This window comes from Antechinus flavipes, chromosome 1, assembly GCF_016432865.1.
Source record: "Antechinus flavipes isolate AdamAnt ecotype Samford, QLD, Australia chromosome 1, AdamAnt_v2, whole genome shotgun sequence".
Classification (NCBI taxonomy): Eukaryota; Metazoa; Chordata; class Mammalia; order Dasyuromorphia; family Dasyuridae; genus Antechinus; species Antechinus flavipes.
In genome coordinates, this window is record NC_067398.1 from 565,992,682 (window position 1) to 566,003,816 (window position 11,135).

The 11,135-nt window shown below is 38.6% G+C and overlaps 1 pseudogene; it reads right to left on the bottom strand.

Moving 5' to 3' along the window:
• Window positions 1-1,308: 1,308 nt before the first annotated feature.
• LOC127544243 (40S ribosomal protein S23-like) lies at window positions 1,309-1,757 on the bottom strand (annotated as a pseudogene).
• Window positions 1,758-11,135: the final 9,378 nt, after the last annotated feature.

Consider the following 11,135-nt stretch of genomic DNA (forward strand, 5'->3'; position numbering starts at 1 on the left):
GAATGTTATGGAATATTATTGTTCTATGAGAAATGACCAGCAGGGATAATTTCAGAGAGGCCTGGAGAGACTTACATGAACTGATGCTGAGTGAAATGAGCAGAACCAGGAGATCATTGTACATGGCAACAACAAGACTATACGATGATCAATTCTGATGAACGTGGCTCTCTTCAATAATGAGATGATTCAAATCAGTTCCACTTGTTCAGTGACAAAGAGAGCCATCTACATACAGAGAGAGAACCATAAGAACAGAGTGTGGAACACAACATAGCATTCTCACTCTCTCTGTTGTTATTTGCTTGCAGTTTGTTTTCTTTCGCAGTTTTTTTTTCCTTCTTTCTTGATCTGATTTTTCTTGTACAGCAAGAAAACTGTATAAATATGTATACATATATTGGATTTAACATATATTTTAACATATTTAATGTACTGGACTACCTGCCATCTAGGGGAGAGGGTAGGGGAGAAGTTAGGGGAAAATTTGGAATGGAAGGTTTTGCAAAGGTCAGTGTTGAAAAATTACCCATGCATATGTTTTGTTAAAAAAAAAAAAAAAAGCTTTAATTTTAAAAATAAAAAGAAAGACACCAAATCTGGTGTCAGACACAAGTCACTTCACCCTTTTTACCTCAGTTTCCTCATCTGTAAAATGAGCTGAAGAAGGAAATGGAAAACCACTCCAGTGTCTGTGTCAAGAAAACCCCCAAAGGGTCATAAAGAATTGGATACAATTGAAAAAGACTGAACCAGCAACAGTAAAATCAAATAAATATTAGGTAGGAGTTCCTCACTCTGATAAAATCATAGATCTAAACTATAAAAAAAAGAAAAAGAAAAAGCCAAGTCACATACCTTACAAGGAGGCTCAAATCTCCAATTAATAAGGCACAGAGAGCACAATTTTCAAATGTTACATAGAACATATAAATGCCTTCTCCTGGCTATATCTTTTTCCCCCCATTTTTGAGCTTTGCACTTACTTTCCTGATCAAATCCTGATCCTGATCAAGTCTGCTTGCACTTCTAGCTCTGGTTCCCAGAGTTTAGTTATTATCATCCCCTCAGGATTTTAAGGGTAGTCCACAGTGATTATAGGATTCTACTGATGGCTTGAGTCTCCATTCTAGTGTATTTAAATCACCCAGAATCAGGTACTGTTTTCCCATTATCACTGATACCAGTGATAGTGAAACTTGTATATTAATTTAACCAGTTGATACAACCTCAATATTGATAACCAATTAATACCAATTAGATTATTTTATGTGAAAATTTTTTACTATGACAGATATCATACAATTTTTATGATCTTGGTCTTTCCTTCTTAAGTTTGTATAAGCCAAAAAAGAAGCATTTGCAACTTTTACAATCTTGAAGCAGACTCCAGAAATATCACCAACAGCATGACCTTTTCAACCAAATTCATCAACCAAAACTTCATCATTTCCCTCAATAAAATTCAAGCAGCCATCATTGGGAACAAAAGCAGTGATTTTTTTTTTTAATTTTTGGTTTTTTTTGTTATTCTTAATTAGTTGAACTCATACCGTCCTGATGGCAGAACTGGCCTGCTTGGCTTCCACACCAACTTTTTTTTAAGACAATCCTTTTTGCATGGAATGCCCCTCCAAATGGGTTGGCCTTCAAGGCAGTGCCCAAATGAGCTTTCTTGTATTCTTTGTCTACTTCTGGTCTCTTCTGTGGTTGCAGAACTTTCTAGCTGTATGAAAACCACAGCACTTATTACCCATGTTGCCATCGATTCCAGGTTCAGAGAGAGAACAAATTAGATTTTTTAAAGGGATATTTATTGAAAAGATATGGTAAGAAACAAACATAAAAAGTCCCCTTAAACCATATTTTCAACTCTACTTTTTGATCTTTAGGGAAACTTAATGTAGTAGTTATATTCTTCTCACCACTGAGTTACTGTCTAGATCCGGTATAGCCAGTGAACTCCTTTATTTGCTTTCCACTGCTAGCTAGGTTGGTCAAATATTTAGCTTCTAAGGGCTTGCTCATCTTTAGGGATTCCTCTATTGGAATGGCCTTATGAGCACATGGCTTCTTAGGCAAGATTGTGCCCGACCATGTGCTCATAGCCAAAAGAGGAAGGTACCCTGATGGAAAACAGGAAGGATGGAGACAGGAAACAGTAACAGAATATCTGTGCAGACTCTAACTAGGGGATATCATCTTGCAAATCCAGAAATAGACTCACCAAACCCCCTATATGGATTGAGACCAGGAAGGCAGAATGCTCTGCACATGATCTTAAGACTGGGTTCTTCTCCTTGACCACATCAATGGGAAGAATTGTCACCTAGAAAATTCACATGGAGGGACATACACACAGGAAAAACATATGGCCATTGTGAACCTGTGGAGCGATGGCTCATACCCACATATGCTACAACATACAGCACGTGTGTGAAGGAGTAACTCATGTGCCCCAAACTGTAGGGCTTCAATGGCTTTCTTCCAGTTATGTCATCATTGTTCCCATTAGCTCTACTCCCTGCTGGTCTCAGTCTCCATAGCATATTACTCTACCAGATGCTGCTTGGCTGGACACTGCTTACCTAGACTCTGGGTCCCTACTGGCCTCCAGTTTCTGTCTCAGCTAAAATCCTGGTCTACCTCTTCCTCAAAAAAAAAAAAAAAAAAAAAAAAGTGAGTGTTATCATGCTCTATTCTTTTAATGCCCATAAGCTTTATACCAGCTCTTTTAGAAAACTAAAGCCCTAAGGAGCCAGCAAATTGCTGTCCACCATTACCTCTCCTTCCCTCAAGGTTTTGGCTCAGAAGCTTCTCATGTTCCCAGCAGGAGATTCTTAACCACAGGTGCCTGAGTCCTTTGGAACAAAGAATAGGTTTCTCCAAGCTACCTAATATCCTAAGGCTTAGTCATTCCTTTGGATTCCTCTCCCTACTCCAAGAACTTAGATCTCCCAATCAAGACTTTAACTATATGCCTATAAATGTTCCCTTTTTCAGTATCTGAAAGGTAGCCTATAAACTGGACAATGCTTTTTTTCCCAATAACTACCAGGCAATTCTGAGGTTGGGGGTGCCTTGATTTTTAAACTTCAAATCTTCTCTGTTCTCTCACATTGAGCAATGGATTGGGGACAGGGTATATGGAAAGATAAAGTAAGCCCAGGTATAAAAGGACAAGGTCTCTTCTACCAATCACGCAGTATTCCTGGCCTTTCCATCTGCAGATATAATTAATCCAACACTCAAAGCACCAATGATGACCCTTACATCTGGATGTGAAAAGATGAAGACATTGAATTAGGTCCAGAGAGTAGCCTGACAAAGTGGAAAGAGCACTTGATCTGAGTCAGAAAAATGTTTCTATTCCAGCTCTCTCTCTCTCTCTCTCTCTTTCTTTTCTTTTTTATTTTAACTATGTATGTGAACTTAAATAAATCACTTCATTTTTGTGATCTTCAATTTTATCAACTGCAAAATAGGGATATAATATGCACTCTACCTTCCTTGAAAGGATATTATCAGTATTTAATAAGATCATATAAAGTATTTTGTAACTGAAAAGTTTATTATTGATTGATTCATCCAAGATTTATTAATGAAAGAAGAGATTCCTTGATGCCATGGCAAGCAGTATATTGCAATCAAATGAATGATGAATTTGTAGTCAGTAGACCTGTGTTCAAATCCTGGTTCTGTCACAAACTATTTGTGTGACTTTGAAAAAGTGACTTCATCTCTCTGGGACTGTTCCTTGATGGGTGAAATATGAGGGATGAGCTACTTAGTCTCCAAGTCTATTCCAGTTCTCTTGCTATTCAGTTGTGTCCAACATTCTGTGACCCAACTTGGGGTTTTCTTGGCAAAGCTATTGGGGTGGTCTGCCATTTCCTTCTCCAGCTCATTTTACAGATGAAGTAACTAAGGGAAACAGAGCTAAGTGGTTTGTCCAAGGACACATAGCTAGTAAGTGTCTGAGGCCAGATTTGAACTCAGGAAATATGAGTCTTTCTGACTTCAGGTCCAGTACTCTATCCACTTTGCCACCTATCAGTTCTAGCTCCAGATGCAAGAAATATTCCATATTTGGGTCTCATCCCATTTCTTTTCTTCAAATTAACACTGTCTTCCTTTGTAACTTTATACAAGTCAGTCCACTCCAATGCCTCAGTTTCACCATCCATACAATAGTTATACCAATAATTTGCTTTCTATGACTGGTAAGAAAGTGACAACCCCTACAGCTCCAATGATTAACAATAGGTCAAACAAATTGTAGCACTGAAGTCACACATGCAATTTAAATTAGTTCTCTGTTGTACCATAGTGGATTCAAAAATAAAACCAGACCATTCCAGTCAGGATGCTGCTAGGGGAAAGCAGAGCCCCATAAGAACTTTTCTAACCACCAGTATAAATTACTCTCCTGTGGGCCTGATTTAAACAGTTGTGTTGTTCCACTGGGCACAATTCCTGCCTGCTAGAAGCATGAGCAAACAAGCATTCAGTGTTCCATTAATGAACTCATATTTTACTGGGGTTCTGCAAGTCCTTGGCATTAATGAGATTAATACCATACTAAGGGGAGAAGGGAGGGTAGTGCTCTGACTTTTCACCTCTGGAGAATCTGGATTCAAATCCCAGGCCCCCAACCCCTAAATTAAAGGGTGGCCCTTCACAACTCAAAATGAAGTTGGCAGCCTTACTCTAGGCCTGGTTTGTATAGAGCAGGAAAACCACGGGCAAGTCAGTACAGTTGGCCTGGCCTGCTGGAAGAGACCCAAGACCCAGATTGCAGGGGGTGTTATAGATTAGGCATCAGGCACTTTGGCAGGAACTTGGTTAAGAATCTTTCACTGGAACCGAACCTCAAACCAAGACTTGCAATTTCCCTCTCCAATAGAACTTACTTCTCCCCACATTTGTTTTTCTATTTTACCTTTCAAAAAAATTTTTTTAAACTATGGATGTCCACTTCTGAGTACCTGCATACTCATTCTGCTATGTTAAAGTTATGAATTAGTATCCCTCCCTATGAAGGGATCCTTCTTTCTTTGATATCCTTCTTCTTTGGTCTTGCCCCTCTCACTTTGCCTAGCTTGTTAAGGAGAAAGAAGCCTGCTATTTAATCACCATGGTACAGGAGCAAGAGCACTAAGTTTGGAGTAAGTAGAGTGCATTCAGAATCTTGCTTTTCTACTTGCTACCTGTGTAAACTTAACTGAGTCACCTTACGTCTAGCGCTTGTTTTCATTATCTGTAAAGTGAAAGAGCTGGGGTGATACCTTCCAGTTCTAGAGTGATTATTATAGGAATCACTGACCATTTTTTCCATTTCAAGTCTCTTCTTCCTCTGGACTAAAAGGTATTCTCACCATGGGGCTTTGGGAACTTAACTGAGATCTGTTTCAGCATTTAGATTATAACCCTAATGCTGGTCACCATCACTTGTTACTTTCAGAGAGAGGAGATTTCAAATGTGAAACCCTTTTGTCTCCTAGGATCTAAGTCACTTCCAAATATGCTAACTCCATCCCACTGGGAAAATGGAACTCATTGTGACTTCTTGGGCTCACAACTAAGATGGCTGCAGAAATTTGTTTTTCTTTTGTACAGGGAGAGAACTTCTCAAATAGATAAATCAACATGGCCAAATTCTCCTGCTAGGTTATTAGGCTGAGTTTTTGAGCAGGATTTGGGGAGCATTGGTGGTAGGACATAGGTAGCTATGGTTCCCTACTTACAAACTCTTTCTGGAAAGTATAAAAGTTTTAATTCATCTGCCTGGCATTCAAGGCCCTCCAAAGTCACCTTACCTTTTCAATCTCGTTATATATTATACTTCTCCAGCTTCTGGTAAAGCTGATTAGAGGTAGCTAGGTGGCTCAGTAGATAGAGCATTGGAACTGGAATTAAAACTTGAGTTTAAATCTAGCTTCTCTGAAGCTGGACAAGACTTCCATCTGCCTCAGTTTCTTCAACTGTAAAATAGCACCTCCCTCCCAGGGTTATTATAAAGCTAAAATGAGATGGTATCTGTAAAGCAGTTAGCACAGTAGCTAGCACAAAGAGGGCATGTAATACCTGTTTTTTTCTTCCTTTCTTCTACTAGACTGGACAACTGTTCTGATCTCACTCCTCCCAAACATTTGCCATTTCCTATATCGAATGCATTCCTCCCTCTTTGTCTTTTGACCTCATATTCATCCTTTAAAATTCATTCAAATTCTCTCTTCCAAGAAGGTTCTTAGAATCTCTCAACTGGAAATTATCTTCTCCACTCAGGTCCAATACAGGGCTCTGATTTGCACCAGTCTACTATACTCATTATACAACATTATACATTATAGCTGTCTATGTTGATGACTTATCCCTAATTAGTTCTTTAAGGGCAGGGACCACCATGTTTTCTATAAAGTAATCTCTCTCAATGTCTAATTCAAACTCTGCATATTGTACATGATTAATGTTTGTTGAGCTTTGTTTGCTATATATAAATGATACTTTATTCTCTATTTGGAAGATTAAATTTGATTCAAGGTCAAAGTTCTCATATTTGGACTCAAGACCCAAAATAAAATCCTTGGATTATCTGCCATTTGGGGTGTTTGCCCAACAGGAAGTCAAGCCAAAGTCAAACCACAACTACAATTTGGCCATTCTTAGACCCTGATGAAGAAAAGTTTGGGAATAACAGTATGAGCCAAACCACCAGACTTGCTTCCACTCCAGCCTCTACAGTCATCACTGAGAAGAGAAATCATTGAGAAGAAAGGTAACCTTCCTCGAATGCAAGAGTAACAAATTCTAGTGGCAATACTTGCTCTCACTACCCCCAAGCCTCTCTCTATCTCAGTTCTCACAATCTTTGTCCAGAAAAGCAACTCTTGTGGAGAATGGGCCAGATAACCTCACTAGCCACAGGCAGGACAGGAAAGCCAACCTAATTGAAAAAGAGAGGCACCTGGATAGAGAAAAGGAGGCAGCATGTGACAGGGAAAGAAGGAAGAAAAGGAGGAAGAGGAGGAGGAGGAAAAGGAAGAGGAGGACGAGGAGGAGGAAGAGGGAAAAGGGGAAAGGAGAAAGACGAGGGGAGGGGAATAGGAGAAGAAGGGGAAGAGGAGGAGGAGAAAAGGAAAAGAGAAGAGAAACAGGAGGAGATGAAAGAAGAGGAGGAAGAGGTGGAAGAAGAAAAGGAGGAGGGGAGGAGGGGAGGAGCAGGAGGAGGAATAAGAGGAGGAGGAAGAGGAGATGGAGGAGGAATAACATTTATATAGCACTTACAATGTGCCAGGAACTGTGCTAAATACTTTTAAAATGTTTTATCTCATTTGAGCTTTGGTTATAGTCCTGGGAGATATTACTATCCTCATTTTACAGACAAAGAAACTGAAACAAATGGGTTCAATTACTTGCCCAGGGTCATACAACTAATGTCTAAGGCTGAATTTGAAATTAGTTTTTCCTGGCTCCAGGTTTATCACTTTGTGCACTGTACCACCACCTTGACTACCATTTCCCCTCAGTCCCTGAAGGAGGCAAACTAGGTCCCTAAACGCAAGAGCCTTGGAAATAGCAACACTTGCAGCCCAGCAGCCCAGGAAGCAGTCCCTGTGGAGATGCAAGCTAGCCACTACTCCCGTGCGTGCTCCAGCCACAGCAATTAAAGACCCAGAAAAAAAATTTTTTTTTTGCCTTGGCACAGTAAGTTGCTTCAAAATCAGAAAGTGCTGTAATTTTATCCATGGAAAGAACATTAAAGAAGAGATTTTTAACATCTGCTTTGCTGCTGTGCCCGAAAAACTAGCAGACTTTTCCATTTAACTTGCAGCTAAAACCTTCCTTGTATGTCCACCACAATACAATGTGAGCTTTTTGAGAATAAAGACTGTCTTATTTTGCCTTTTGTACCAATATAACTCAATAAACATTTATTATGTACCTACTCTGTGTATACTATGCTAACTGCTAGGGATACAATTTTTTAAAAATAGTCCCTGCCTTCAAGGAGCTTACAGTCTGCGAGGGGAGACAATACACAAAAGGGGGCAGTAAAGAGGGAATAGTGACTACAGGATACCACGGTGGGGATTGGGGGCATTATGGAACCTGTTACAGGGTTACATGAGGCACCAAGTTTCAGAGAAAAAAAAAACAAGAAGAGCAACAGTTGCAGAGTAGAGTTAGTCCAAAAAGTCCAGTTTCTTCCCTCTCTAAAGGAAAGCTTTGGGAGGAGTTTTGTATTCTATCCTCTAGCCCTTTAATCAGATGAGAGAGAAGTCTGGAGTGATATCAGTCAAGGCTTGAGTTAACAGCATGGTGGTGAATTTGGAAGTGATGGCTTTATTCTAGGAGGAGCATCTTATATTCCAGTGCTCTGTACATAGTAAGCCCATAATAAATGCTTTGTTCATTCATTCAATAGAATAGATAAGTGAAAGCTAATTATATTTCACTTGACTGTCAGGCACATTGAAAGAGATTTTTAAATATTAGCCAATTAGCCAAAACCTCTGTGTTTCTGTTCCCCTATTCGAACCACCTAATAAAACAGGTCAGGGACGGGGCATAGTTAATAGAGAGCCAGGCCTAAAGTCAGGAAGATTCACCTTGCTGAGTATATACTATGTAGAGTATATACTACATAGAAAGATAGATATAGAGAGATATATAGATATATCTATCTATGGATATTTGTGTGTGTGCATACCTGTATGTACTAATTTAAGTCAATTAACCTGTCTGCCTCTATTTCCTCATCTGCAAAATGAAGTGAAGAATGAAATAGCAAACTATTCCAGTATTTTTTGCCAAGAAAACCCCAAAAGGAGCTGAACGACAACACTCAGCTCACAAGAGGCATGAACCTAATCTTGAATATTGTTTGAGAAATGTCCACAGACTCAGAATCTCAGAGTAAAGGGTAGCTAGATGAAGCAGTTGATAGAACATTTATTAAGCACCTACTATAAGCCAGGCACTATACAAAAATAAGTCAAAAGAAAGCTCCTTCTCTTTGAACACCAAATACAGGATTTTATATTTGATCCTGGAGGTTATAGGGAGCCAATGATGTTTATGGAGGAAGGAGTTGACATAGCCCTGTGCTTTAGGAAAATCACTTTGACAGTAAAATGGAAGATGAAGTGGAATGGAGATTCACTTGTAGCAGGTAAAACCAGCAGGTTATTACAATAATACAAGCATGAGGAGATGAGGGCCTGAACCAAGATGGTAGCAGTATCAGAGAAGTGAGGTATATGCAAGCAATGCTATAAAGGTAAAATCAATAGGCCTTGGCAACCAATTGGATATTATGAGATAGTAAAGTGCAGAAAATACAGTTAGGTCATCAGGCTGGTGGTGGTACCTTTTATAATAAGGAAGTTTGGAAGAGGGAGAGTTCTGGGGAAAATATGAGTTCATTTGGTACATGTTGATTTTAAGATGTCTACAGGACATCCAACTTAAGATGTCTAATAGACATCTAATGTATGAGAGTTGAGGTCAATAGATAGGTTAGGAAAAGAGAGGTAGATTTGAGAACCATCACCATAGAGAAGATAACTAAAACCATAAGAACCGATGAAATCACCAAATAAAATAGTATAAAGGGAGAAGAGAAGAGGATTCAGGACAAAGTCCTGTGAAATACCTATTATTAGATGATTATTCAACAAAGGAATCTGGGGGACAGTCAAACAGATAGTAGGAGAACCAGCAGAAAGTAATGTCCCAAAAACCTAGAGAGAAGTCAATATCAAGAGGAAAAAGACGATCTACAATGCTAAAGGTTATAGAGAAGTCAAGAAAAATGGGGAATGAAAAAAGGCCATTAGATTTGGTAATTAAAAGATTATTAATAATTTTGTAAAGAGGAATGATGAGGTAGGAAGCTAGATTGTAGAGAATTAAGGAGAGGGGAGAAAGTAGAAGTACCTTTTTTCCCCTGAGGCAATTGGGGTTAAGTGACTTGCCCAGGGTCACACAGGTAGGAAGTGTTAAGTGTCTGAGATAAGATTTGAACTCAGATCCTCCTGACTTCAGGGCTAGTGCTCTAACCAGTCCCCGACCTAGCTGCCCCAAAAGTAGAAGTACCTAATACAGATATCTTCTCAAGAATGAAGAAGGAAGGAGAGACATTGCATGATAGTTATGAGGAATGAATGGATTAAATGAGGGATTTTGGAGGATGGGGAGACAAGGGCATATTTGCAGACAATAAAGAAGCAGCCAGTAAACAGAGAGAAGTTTAAGATATGTGAGAGAATGGAATGATAGAGGAGGCACTCTCTTAGAGAAGATTGTACATGTGGATCCTTTTTCCCTTTTTATGATCTCTTTGGGATACAAATCTAGTAGTGAGGCTGTTAGAACAAAGGGTATGCACAGTTTGATAGCCCTTTGGGCATAGTTCCAAATAAAATAGTTAGATCAGTTTACAACTTCATCAACAATTATAGTCCCAGTTTTCCCTCCAATATTTACCATTACCTTTTCCTATCATTTTAGCAAATCTAAGAGGTGTATAGTGGTATTTCAGAGTTTTCTTAATTTGCATTTCTTTGATCAATAGTCATTTAAAGCATTTTTTCATATGACTAGAAATGGTTTAAATTTCAACTAAAACTTGTCTGTTTGTATCCTTTAACTATTTATCAATTGGAGAATGGCTTGTATTCTTATAATTTTTATAAATTCTTGTAAATTCTCTAAATATTTTAGAAATAAGGCCTTTATCAGAACTCTTGGATGTAAAAAAAAAAAAATTCCCCATTTTCAGCTTCCCTTCTAATCTTGGTTGCATTGGTTTTGGTACAAAACCTTTTTAATTTAATAAAATCAGAAATATTCATTTTGCATTTCATAATGTTCTCTAATGTTCTAATGTTCATAATGTTCTTTGGCCATAAATTCCTTCCTTCTCCCAATTTGCTTATAGTATCACTCTTTATATATAAATCATGAACCTATTTTGACCTTATCTTGATATGAGGTACTGGGTGTTGGTCCATGCCTAATTTCTATCATACTTTTTCCTAATTCCCCATCAATTTTTGTCAAATAGTGAGTTCTTATCCTATGAGCTGGAGTCTTTGGATTTATCAAGCACCATGTTGCTATACCAAACA